Consider the following 11,816-nt stretch of genomic DNA (forward strand, 5'->3'; position numbering starts at 1 on the left):
TAACTGATTTGAATAATATAAATTGATAATGTTCTATGTGTATGCCATAGTAAAGAGATGTGTTTTGAGACTAGATTTAAACTGACAGAGTGTGTGTGCTTCCCAAACAATGCTAGGAAGACTGTTCCAGTTTAGGAGCTAAATAGAAAAAGGATCGACCGCCTGCAGTTGATATTGATATTCTCGGTATGATCAACTGGCCAGAGTTTAGAGAGCGCAGTAGACGTGATGGAGTATAGTCAAGTCAAGTCAACTTTATTTATATAGCGCTTTTAACAATGTAGATTGTTTCAAAGCAGCTTTACAGTGTTAAACAGGAAAATAATGCAGCATAATTTTATTCAGCTGTATAGCCATTCTGGAAAAATTTCAAGTATCATACAGTGACAGTGTGGGCTTTAGATCAATAATTTGATCAGTAATTTAGTTTAAATGGTTAATTTAGTTTATTATTTAGATGTATTTCGATGTTTAGTTGAAAAATTTTGTGTCCCCAACTGAGCACGCCAAGCCAGAGGCAACAGTGGCAAGGAAACCAAAACCCCATTAGGTGACCTAATGGAGAAAAATAAACCTTGGGAGAAACCAGGCTCAGTCGGGGTGCCAGTTCTCCTCTGGCCAATTAACAAACAGCGTATTATTATTATTATTCTGGCAGTTTTACAGCTCGGAGGTCATAATAGATCAGAATATTCGAGGGACCGGGGGCAACATGCTGGAGACGGGTTTATTGAGGATGATGTTGATTAAATAATTATTAAAGTGCAATATTCGAATGATCGGAGGCAACACGCTGGAGACGGGTTTATTGAGGATGACATATCGATTTAAGTATTATTTCATTGTAATATTCGAACAATCTGAGTCAACACGCCGGAGACGGGTTTATTGAGATGCCGTGTCGATGAGGCAGTTTCAGGGGGAGTCTAATCACGGTCTCCCAGACACTTCGGGGTCCTGTGTTGGTCTTCTCTGGGCGCAGGTCCACCATCTGAACTGGATACGGCCCGGATCCGGCTGACTGCAGTAAACCTCGGGATAAAACAGAGAGACTATCATTAGCGTAGATGCCATTCTTCTGATGATGTAACGAGTACATCAGGTGTTATGGGAAGTGTTCCCGGTTCCGGCTGACCTAGTTAATGCAGCCTAACAATCATTTCATTGAAAAAGTGTTTTATGTGTATGCCACAGTAAAGAGATGTGTTTTTAGTCTAGATTTAAACTGACAGAGTGTGTCTGCTTCCCGAACAATGTTAGGAAGACTGTTCCAGAGTTTAGGTGCTAAATAGGAAAAGGATCGACCGCCTGCAGTTGATTTGGATATTCTCGGTATGATCAACTGGCCAGAATTTTGAGACCACAGTAGACGTGATGGAGTATAATGTGTTAAGAGCTCGCTCAAGTATTGGGGAGCTAAACCATTTAGTGCTTTGTAAGTAATAAGTAAGATTTTAAAATGTATGCGATGTTTAATAGGCAGCCAGTGCAGTGTTGACAGAACTGGGCTAATATGGTCATACTTCCTGGTTCTAGTAAGAACTCGAGCTGCTGCGTTTTGGACCAGCTGAAGTTTATTTATTAACCCTTTAAGACCTAAGGGTATTTTTACAATTAATTTTCCGCCTGGTGTTATTTACTAAAAAAGCTTGTAAAACATCAACCCTGTTGTGCACAGACAATTGACACACCTCTTTTTTTTCAGTTGCACAGTCAGTATATTTGTGTTGCATTGATGTCACCTGAATGTAAAATAAGTTATGGGACCATATAGACAAATGAAAACATAAAACGGAAATTGAATCACTCAAATATGTATTGAAAACACACACAAATAAATAAAAGCTAAGCATATTTCCTCTGGAAAACAGTTTGTTCAAGTCTTTGGAGTTCTGGAACTCAGGAATAAACATGATAACTTATACAGAACCAAAACTATTTACATTTTTCCAAAAAAAGTCCAGGCGCTTTTGGCCTCTTTGGATTTTGGATATTTACTGGTGCCAAGCCTCAAAACAGTTCCTATCAGGAACTTCTCCTCAAACTTTCTCCTCAAACTTTTTCCTCAAACTTTCTCCACAAAACTACTAAAAACTGCAGCGCGTCTCTCTCTCTCTCACCTCAACACTAGCCGTGCGTCTCTCTCTCTCCACAATAACAGAGCTGTGGTTCATGCGTAATGACGCACACCAACGTGGATGACGGATCAGCCTGTCATTGGTCAAACCCTCATCCAAAATGGCAGGTAGCATCGCGCTAGCATCGCGCTAGCGGCAAAAATGACGGAAAATTGATAAATTATGGACATCAAGTGGATATATCTTGGATGTAAGCGTTTTGATTTATTGCTGAACAACTCCAAAAAGATGCACATGTTCCAGGCTGGATAGAAAACCTTCTGTAAAGGCTACAAAGACACCAAAGACACCCCCGTGATGGCTAGCTCGTTAGCTTTCTGCTGGAAAAAACGGTAAGAAAATCGATAAAAGTTTCATGAAATAATATAGCTATTTATCGGAGGTGCCGTGTGACGTCGTGGGCGATGCCGTCGGGCTCTGAGGGTTAAGCGAGCAGGGCAACCACCCAGTAGAGCATTACAATAATCTAACCTTGAGGTCATGAACGCATGAACTAACTGTTCAGCATTTTGCATTGAGAGCATGTGCCGTAATTTATATATATTTTTAAGATGGTAGAAAGCAGTTTTACAGATGCTAGAAACGTGGCTTTCAAATGAAAGATTGGTATCAAAGAGCACACCCAGGTTCCTCACTGATGACGAGGACTTGACAGAACAGCCATCAAGTGTTAGACAGTATTCTAGGTTACTACTTGTGGAGCTTTTTTGTCCAATAATTAAAAATTCAGTTTTTTCTGAATTGAGTTGCAGGAAATTACCAGTCATCCAATGTTTTATATCAGCTATGCATTCCGTTAATCTTGTGAATTGGTAAGTTTCTTCAGGGCGTGAAGAAATATAGAGCTGAGTATCGTCAGCATAACAATGAAAACTAACGCCATGCTTCCTAATGATATCTCCCAGTGGTAGCATGTACAGGATGAAGAGTAGCGGTCCTAGCACTGAGCCTTGTGGTACTCCATACTGAACTTGCGATCGGTGTGACATATCTTCATTTACTACTACAAACTGATAACGGTCGCATAGGTATGATTTAAACCATGATAATGCAATTCCACTAATACCTACATCATTTTCGAGTCTATTCAAAAGAATGTTGTGGTCGATAGTATCAAATGCAGCGCTAAGATCGAGTAACACTAATAGAGAGATACAGCCACGATCGGATGATAAGAGCAAATCATTTGTAACTCTGACGAGAGCAGTCTCAGTGCTATGATACGGTCTAAATCCTGACTGGAAATCCTCACAGATACCATTTCTTTCTAAAAAGGAACATAATTGTGAAGACACTTTTTTGACAGAAAGGGTAGATTTGAGATTGGTCTATAATTGACTAAATCTGTAGGATCAAGTTGCGTTTTTTTAATAAGTGGTTAAATAATAGCCAACTTAAAAGTTTTCGGTACATATCCTAATGACAAAGATGAATTAATGATATTAAGAAGAGGATATATGACCTCTGGTAGCATCTTTTTTAATAGCCTAGTTGGTATAGGGTCGAGCATACATGTTGTCGATTTTGATGATTTAACGAGTTTAGCCAATTCTTCTTCTCCTATAGCAGTGAATGAGTGTAATTTTTCCTCAGTGACACTACAATGCTCTGTCTGATGTGATGCTGTATTAGACGGCTGCATGGTTAAACATTTTTTCCTAATATTATCAATCTTACATGTGAAGAAGTTCATAAAGTCATTACTGCTGTGCTGTTTACAATCATCAGAAGTTGAAGCTTTATTTTTGGTTAATTTAGCCACTGTATCGAATAAATACCTTGGGTTGTGTTTGTTTTCTTCCAAGAGAGTTGAGAAATAAGCAGATCTAGCAGTTTTTACAGCCTTTCTGTATGTGATCATGTGCTCTTTCCACGAATTACGAAATACCTCTAATTTTGTTTTCTTCCAGCTGCGCTCCATTTTTCTGGCTGCTGTTTTAAGGGCCCGGGTGTGCTCGTTGTACCACGGCGTTGGACTATTTTCTTTAATATTCTTTAAGCGCAGAGGAGCAACTGTGTCTAAAGTACTGGAAAAGAGAGAGTCAATAGTTTCTGTTGCAACATTGAGTTCTTCTATACTATCTGGGATGCTGAGCAGATGATACTGATGAGGGAGATTATTTAAAAAGCAATCTTTAGTAGCGGCAGTGATTGTCCTGCCATTTTTAAAGCGATGGGGCGGCTTTGCAACCTTAGCTAAATTAAGTATACATGATACTAAGTAATGATCTGAGATGTCATCGCTCTGCTGCAGAATTTCAACGGTATCAACATTTATTCCATGTGATTCCATGGGAGAATGAGATGGCGCCGCCGTGTTCGGTCGCCGTTCAGGTCGCTCCGCTAAGACTTTGCTTTTATTTATTATTCTACTCTCTTTTACTCTCTATTTTTTCCAACGGATCATCTGCTTTGATCTGTTACGACAGCAAAACACTTCTGGAATTTGGTTACCGCTACACTGACCTGTTTCAGGACACTTTCTTCAATCTTCCATCTGAGATTCGCCGGGACGCCGAGTTGAACAATGGCCACTCGAGTCGACGGCGAAGATTCAAAAAACACCGCGGGAAACGCGCTGGGATCCGCAACAGACTGAGAAAAAGAGCATTCAGTCCTCCTCTCCCGAGCATTTTGCTCGCAAATGTCCAATCCTTGGAGAATAAGATGGACGATCTTAGAGCCAGGATAAGTTTTCAACGGGACATGAGAGACTGCAACATCTATTGTCTGTCCGAAACATGGCTCACGCCAGCGGTCCCGGATACAGCCGTGACGCCGTCCGAGAACTTCTCTGTTTTTCGGATGGACAGAACAGCCGAGACCGGGAAATCTAAAGGCGGTGGAGTGTGTTTCATGATAAACAAGAAATGGTGCGATCCTAGGAACATCTCCATTCTTTCGCGATCCTGCTCGCCTCACTTGGAACATTTAACTATCATTTGCCGGCCTTTCTACCTGCCGAGGGAGTTTTCCTCGGTCATCGCCACTGCCGTTTATATTCCACCACAGGCAGACACGGGGCTGGCTCTATCTGCCCTCCATGATGTGACCAGCGGCTTCATAAACAAACACCCCGACGCTGCTTTCATCGTCGCGGGTGATTTTAACAAAGCAAACCTAAAGAAAGTATTGCCAAACTTTCACCAGCATGTCTCCTGTCCCACACGAGGAGCAAACACACTGGATCATTGCTACTCTCCGTTTAAGAACGCCTACAAAGCTCGGTCACAGCCAGCTTTTGGCAAATCGGACCATGCCGCCATTTTCCTCACACCGGAATATAAACAAAGGCTCGTTCAAGAGCCCCCGGTGAGGAGGGAAGTCAAACGCTGGTCATCCCATTCAGAGATCACGCTACAGGCAGCTCTTGATGACGTCGACTGGGACATGTTCCGCGCGAGTTCTGAAGACGTCAGCGAGTTCACAGAAGTGGCGCTCTGCTTTATTAACACACTGACAGAGCAAGCCACACAAACAATAACTATAACGTCCTTCCCTAATCAGAAACCGTGGGTGGACAGTTCAATTCGCACTGCAGTAAACTCGCGCACTACCGCTTACAATGCCGGTCTCCTAACGGGGGATATGAGGGAGTACAAAGCTTCATGTTACGCCCTCCGGCGCGCCGTTAAAGCCGCAAAACTCCGCTATTAAGACAGAGTGGAATCTCATTTCCAACTCAACGACTCCCGGCGGATGTGGCAGGGACTGAGGACCATCTGTGCTTTTGGAACTAAATCCTCTGCAGAGGTGAGAGCTGATCCGTTGCTGGTGAACGAGTTAAACTCTTTCTACGCTCGCTTTGATGGTAATCGCGGCAGCGCGACTCCGGTGAGTGACGCGTCAGAGAGAGTCCCTCAGAGCAGCAACGGTCACGTGATCTCTGTCTCGGAGGACGAGGTTCGGAGGGCACTCAAACGTGTGGATGTCAGGAAAGCTGCTGGGCCGGATGGTATTTCAGGTCGTGTTCTGCGGTCCTGTGCTGATCAGCTCGCAGGGCTCTTTACATCCATATTTAACGAGTCCCTTACTACATCTGTTGTCCCCACCTCCTTCAAACGATCCTCCATCATCCCTGTACCTAAGATCAGTAAACCCTCTTGCCTAAATGACTATCGTCCAGTGGCTCTCACATCTTTAGTCATGAAGGTCTTTGAGAGACTCATTAAAAACAACATTTGCTCCTCCATTCCTGACACTTTGGACCCTCTTCAGTTTGCCTATCGTCCCAATAGATCGACTGAAGATGCCATTTCTCACGTCCTTCACTCCTGCCTCACTCACATCGACAGCAAAAGTGGGAACTATGTCAGGCTGCTATTTATTGACTATAGCTCAGCCTTTAACACCATAGTTCCCATTAAGCTGACACACAAACTCCTGGATCTAGGCCTGAATTCTTCTCTCTGCCTCTGGATTGAAGATTTCCTCACTGGCAGACCCCAGGCGGTGAGAGTAGGCCAGTTCACCTCCACCTCCATCACCCTGAGTGTTGGAGCTCCACAGGGCTGTGTGCTGAGTCCCCTGCTCTACTCTCTCTACACCCATGACTGTTTGTCCACACACAGCTCCACCTCGATCATCAAGTTTGCTGATGATACTGTTGTCCTGGGTCTCATCTCCAACAACAATGAGACGGCATACTTGGACGAAGTGGAGCAACTGACATCATGGTGCCAGGACAACTGTCTCTCTCTGAATGTTAACAAGACCAAAGAACTGATTGTGGACTTCAGGAAGAGACAGCATCGGTCATACTCCCCTCTCATGATCAGCGGGACACCGGTAGAGAGAGTGAGCAGCTTCAAATACCTGGGTGTGAACATCTCCGAGGATCTGACCTGGACTACACACATCCAGACACAGGTGAAAAAAGCCAGGCAAAGACTGTACCACCTGCGCCAGCTGAGGAAATTCAGGGTTTCACCAGCCATCCTGAAAACTTTCTATCGAGGGGCGATAGAAAGTGTCCTGACTCAGTGCATCACAGCGTGGTACGGGAACAGCACCAGTCACGACTGCAAAGCCCTGCAAAGAGTGGTGCGCTTATCCGAGCGCATCTCAGGCTCAGCTCTCCCGTCTCTGCAGGACATCTACACCAAACGCTGCAGAGGTAGAGCTACTAAAATCATCAGAGACATTAATCACCCTGCAAACTCTCACTTCACCCTGCTGCCATCTGGTAAGCGCTTCCGTAGCCTGATGGCAAAGACTGAAAGACTCAGGAGGAGTTTCTTCCCCCAGGCCATCAGACTCCTGAACTCAGTCACGTGACTTCACTTCACCCCGCACACGCATAAACATCCAGTTTAAACATTAACATTCACATACTGCCATTGCACTGCACTTTACGTTCCTATTGTTACTGTGTAACAACCTGTAATGAACCTGTTTGCACATCATACTCCTGTTTGCACATTATACTCCGATTTGCAATTATACCTATTGCATGCACATCATACTTCTCTATATTTAAATATATATATATATTTTATGTTAACCACTTATTTTTAAGTCTACAGTTTATCTCACTTATCATATCCACTTACTTTATATTTTATATTTTTATTTTATTTTTTTTATTTTTATCTTATTTCCTATTTTTATCTTACTTGATTTATTTATAACTCTACTTATGTTAATACTTTTTATTCTAATTTTATTCTATTTCTATTTTAATTTCCCTTGTGTTCTTGTAACTGTTATTTGCACTGTCCATGGAGCGGACCTGTTTACATTTCACTGCCAGTTGTATATTGTGTATATAACTGTGTATGTGACAAATAAAACTCTTGAATCTTGAATCTTGTGACAAAATTAGGTCTAAAGTATGATTATGGCGATGAGTGGCTCCTGACACGTGTTGCCTAACTCCAATAGAGTTTAGAATGTCTTTAAATGCTAATCCCAATACGTCTTTTCCGTTGTCTACATGGATATTAAAATCACCAACAATTAGTACTTTATCTACGTGCAGTACTAACTCTGATAGAAAATCAGCAAATTCTTTGATAAAGTCTGTATTATGCCCAGGTGGCCTGTATACAGTAGCTAACACAAATGTTGAACGGGTTTTATCATGTACACTACATAGCGTTACATAAAGCACCAAAACTTCGAAGGAGTTATATTTGAAACTAGACTTCTGAGTAATACTGAAGATATTATTATACAATACAATAAGCGCTTTTGGGGAAAGGGATCTAATATTCAGCAACCCAAGCTTTATCAATTGTTCATCTGTATTATATATTTTGTTTATTTGTTGGACGTCAATTACATTTTTACTGTTGAATGGTTTTGATGTTTTTTTGTATTTACTAATTCGGGGAACAGACACAGTCTCTATATGATAATATCTAGGTGAAAGAGTCTCTATGTGCTGGGATTTATCTGACTCCGGTAACGTGAGACAGCTAGCAGACGGTCGGTTTAGCCAGTTTGTCTGCTTCCTGACCTGGGCCCTAGTGAGTCAAGGTTTAGCTCTAAGACTATGTGCCAGATTACTAGAGAGAAGAGCGGCACCACCCCAAGAGGGATGGATGCCATCCTTCTTCAACAGGTCAGGTCTGCCCCAAAAACTTTTCCAATTGTCTATGAACCCTATGTTATTTTGCAGACACCACTTAGACAACCAGCCATTGAGTGATGATAGTCTGCTAACTATCTCATCACTCCTTTTTGCCGGGAGCGGTCCAGAACAAAAAACAGCCTCTGACATCGTACTAGCGAGTTCACACACCTCTTTAATGTTAATTTTGGTGATCTCCGACTGGCGAAGTCGAACATCATTAGTGCCGACGTGAATAATAATCTTAGAGAATTTACGATTAGCTTTAGCCAGCACTTTTAAATTTGCTTTGATGTCAGGTGCTCTGGCTCCCGGTAAACTAGTGACTATGGTGGCTGGTGTCTCTATCTTCACGTTCCGTGTAATAGAATCGCCAATGACTAGGGCACTTTCAACAGGATACTCAGTGGGTGCTTCACTGAGAGGGGAGAACCTGTTTGATGTTCTAACCGGAACGGAAAAGCGGTTCTTTGGTCTGCGACTATGCTGCCTCACTGTTACCCAGATTCCCTGCTGCGAGGGCCCTGCAGCCGAAACCGAAGAATGTACAGAGTTCACTAAGCTATTCGCATCCAAATCAGTGTCTAAAGCTGTTACATCCTCACTACTCTCAGATAAAGTATGGATGCGTGTTTCTAATTCTGAAATCTTCTCCGTCAGCCTAACTATCTCCTTACATTTATCACATGTGAAGCCCTGTTCGCTAGCGGAGAAGCCTACACTAAACATGCGACATGCAGTGCAGGTGATAATGACAGGAGAAGACATGACCTACCGTGTTTGTTGATTAATCCAATTTACCACTTACCACAATCGTTTGCTGGACACAATTTACTAATCCAAGTTATGAACTCAGAAAAAGGGAGACCCAGGTGCAGAGATAACAAGCTAACAGGCTAGCAAAATGCTAACGTGTGATGGTGATTTAGATTAAAAGCTAGCGATGTCAAATTTAACGTGATAGGCAATTTTTAAACAATGTATGGTGATGAGTAAGTTATATTTAGCAGTAGAAGAAAGAGGAAATATCAAAATAAAGATTCAAACGTAAGCAAGGCTCTACAGAGCTACAGACTTGAGCTACAGAGCAACAGACACAGCAGGCAGACAGGAGCAATCGATCAGGCAGGAGCAATCACAGAAAGAAAGACCAGTATAATGTGTTAAGAGCTCGCTCAAGTACTGGAGATAAACCATTTAGTGCTTTGTAAGTAATAAGCAAGATTTTAAAATGTATGCAATGTTTAATAGGCAGCCAGTGCCATGTTGACAGAACTGGGTTAATATGGTCACACTTCCTGGTTCTAGTAAGAACTGGAGCTGCTGCGTTTTGGACCAGCTGGAGTTTATTTATTAAGCGAGCAGGGCAACCACCCAGTAGAGCATTACAATAATCTACAGCTCATGAATGCATCAACTAACTGTTCAGCATTTGGCATTAAGAGCATGTGCCATAATTTTGATATTTTTTTAAGATGTAGAATGCAGTTTTACAGATGCTAGAAACTAGTTTTTTTGTCTAATAATTAAAAATTAATGTTTTTCTGAATTGAACGAGAATGCCCATTCCCCCATAGGAGCCGGATGCCCGCCTGTGTCATGTGTCAGGAGGCGAGCACCCAAGCCCCAGGAGTAGCATTGATGTCATGTTTGTAGAACCTGACGAAGGTAAGTGACGAGGACCAACCTGCCGCATCACAGACATCCTGCAGGGAGGCCCCTGCCAGGAGTGCCTGAGAAGCAGCCATACTCCTAGTGGAGTGGGACCGGACAGCCAAGGGAGAAGGCTGTCAGGCGCCACATAAGCAAGTGAGATAGCCTCAACTACCCACTTGCTCATTCTCTGCTTTGAAACCGGACCCCCCCTCGAGGGTGGCCCGTAACACACAAATAACTGTTCTGTTCTCCTCCACAGGGAAGCTCTGTGGACATAAGTGTCTAAAGCACGAACAGGGCAAAGCAGATTAAGTCATTCCTGGTCTGACGTCACAAAAGGCGGAGGACAAAAGGCTTGCAGTACAACAGTTAGTGGGAACCTTAGGAATATAGCCCGGCCTAGGATACAAGAAGGCCTTGGCCATACCAGACGCAAATTCCAGGCATGAGGGTGCCACAGAGAGAGTTTGTAAATCTCCTATTCTCTTTAGAGAAGAAATAGCAAGAAGAAAGATAGTCTTTAGCATGAGAAACTTCTCTGAAACTTCCTCGAGCGGCTCAAAGGGAGCCTCGGAAAGACCTTGAAGGACCACAGAGAGGTCCCAGGCCAGCACCCTGGTGCCAGGTCTCAACCTCAAAGTGCCCCGAAAGAAACGAGTAACCAGAGGGTGTCGCCCCAAAGAAACACCACCCAAAGGAGTCTGGTAAGCTGCTAAGGCCGTCACGTACACCTTTAATGTGGAGGGAGCTAACCCAGCGGAGAACCTCTCCTGCAGGAACTCCAGCACCATGCTCGCAGGGCAGTTAACTGGATCCCACAGGCGATCTCTGCACTATACGGTGAAGAGTCTCCACTTCAGTGCGTACAGTTTCCTCGTGGAGGGAGCTCTAGAGTGTAGAATGGTCTCGACAATCTCGGTTGAGAGACCAGAACTTATGAGCTGGGTCCCCTCAGAGGCCAAGCCCACAGTTTCCACAACTCTGGGCAAGGGTGTACGAAGACACCGCCCGCCTGAGAGAGAAGGTTCCTCCTGAGCGGAATCTCCAGGGGAGAGCCGTCGAGGAGAGACACGATGTCCGAGAACCACACTCGGCCCGGCCAGAATGGGGCTACTAGCAGTAGACGGGCCCCGTCCTGGCGCATTCTCTCTAGAACTCCTGGAAGCAGAGCAATCAGGGGAAAAGCGTACAGGGGCAGCCTCGGCCACTCCTGTACCATAGCATCCAGTCCGAGAGGAGCTGGAGGTGCCAGGGAGAATCACAGACGACAATGAGAGTTCTCGAGAGCGAGATCTGCTGATGAACGAATCTCCCTTATAGTATCAGCCCTGATCTCATCCTTTTCTCCCCAAGTCCTTTAGCAGGTCAGCCTGATATGCCTGCACGCTGACCGGCCGCCGAGTACGCTTAACCCACTAACTGTGATGTCACTTTAAGGGGTTTAGTGG

This window comes from Gobio gobio (genome assembly GCF_949357685.1).
Source record: "Gobio gobio genome assembly, chromosome: 13".
In the NCBI taxonomy this organism is placed as follows: Eukaryota; Metazoa; Chordata; class Actinopteri; order Cypriniformes; family Gobionidae; genus Gobio; species Gobio gobio.